Below are 1,467 nucleotides of genomic sequence, written 5' to 3'. Positions count from 1 at the left end.
ATTGATGTCAGTTATGGTGCCAGTGAAGAATATTGAAGGTACCATGAATTGCCAAATGAACCAACAAATCTATCTCGAAAGAAGTAAAGTCAGAATGTTCCTTAGATGCAAAGATTGTGCGACTTCATCTCATGTACTCTGAACATGTTGTCAGGAGAAGACCAGTCTGTGGAGAAGGACATCATGCTTGGTGAAGTAGGAGAGAATCAAAAAAGAGGAAGGCTCTCAATGAGATGGATTGACCCAGTGGCTTCAACAATGGACTCAACTGTAAGAACAATTGTGAGAATGGCACAGGACCGGGCAGTGTTTCATTCTGCTGTGGGTAGGATCCTATGAGTTGGAATCAATTCAATGACACCTAACATCACAAGGTGACCGACTATCCCATTGTGCCCATGACCAAGGGGCTTCCCACAACGTGGAACTTTCAGTGCTAAACTCAGAAAGTCAGCTGAAATGGTACTTACCCATCCTTGATATTGTTGTTGGGTGTCACCAACTACACCCTTTCCATTAAATCTTCATGAAATCCTCTATAAAACCTATAGAATTTCTTGTCCAACTTTTCAGATGAGGAAACTCTGAAAGTTAAATAATTTGTTGAGGATCACATAACCAGTAAGTGGCTGAGCGGTAATTCAAATCAAGACTTCACACTAATCCTGTCATATTTTCTCTGTATAATATCTACACTTTCTGTAATTGCTTCAGCTCTGTTTTCTACTTTACTGTCTCTTTATCTATGACTGACACGAAATTTTAGTGACTTTATTTGTTTCTTAAAAATCTATTTGATACACCGAGGCAAAACACTAAGTGCGTGCAACAGAACAGTACAGGAAACAGAGCAACGAAGTCCCCAGGGAATACCAAAAATAGACTTTGGGACCAGGGCTTGGCACCCCATCAGACTCAACCAGAAAATACCCCTAAACGCCAACAAGCAGTCCTTGAACTAAATACAAGCTTTTCTTTTTTGTTGTGATATGGTTTTTTTAATTTTTGTCATTGGCCTTTTGCTGTTGTTTTCTTTTCTTTTGTTGCTTGGATTTGCTCTGTCTTGTTTTTGTGCATGTTATTATCGCTGCAGGACTGTCTAAATAAGATAGGCTGGATGAACAATCTGGAGGAGAAAACAATGGGACCGACATTTCCAGGGGAACATGGTAGAGCAGGAGGTGGGGGGAAAGGGAGTAGTGTTAACAAGCCCAGGGACAAGGGAACAACAAGTGATCAAAATGAGTGGTGAGGAGGGTGTAGGAGGCTTGGTAGGGCATTATCAAGGGTAATGTAACTGAGAGGAAGTACTGAAACCCAAAAGAAGGCTGATGATGATAGTGGGACAAGAGGAAAGTCAAAGAAAATAGAGGAAAGCGCTAGGAGGCAAAGGGCATTTATAGAGGTCTAAATAAAGGCATGTACATATGTAAATATATTTATATATGAGGATGGGGAAATAGATCT

This window comes from Echinops telfairi, unplaced genomic scaffold (genome assembly GCF_000313985.2).
Source record: "Echinops telfairi isolate 266 unplaced genomic scaffold, ASM31398v2 ScPeMD7_7469;HRSCAF=8507_1, whole genome shotgun sequence".
Lineage (NCBI taxonomy): Eukaryota > Metazoa > Chordata > Mammalia > Afrosoricida > Tenrecidae > Echinops > Echinops telfairi.
This window is presented reverse-complemented; position numbering follows the sequence as displayed.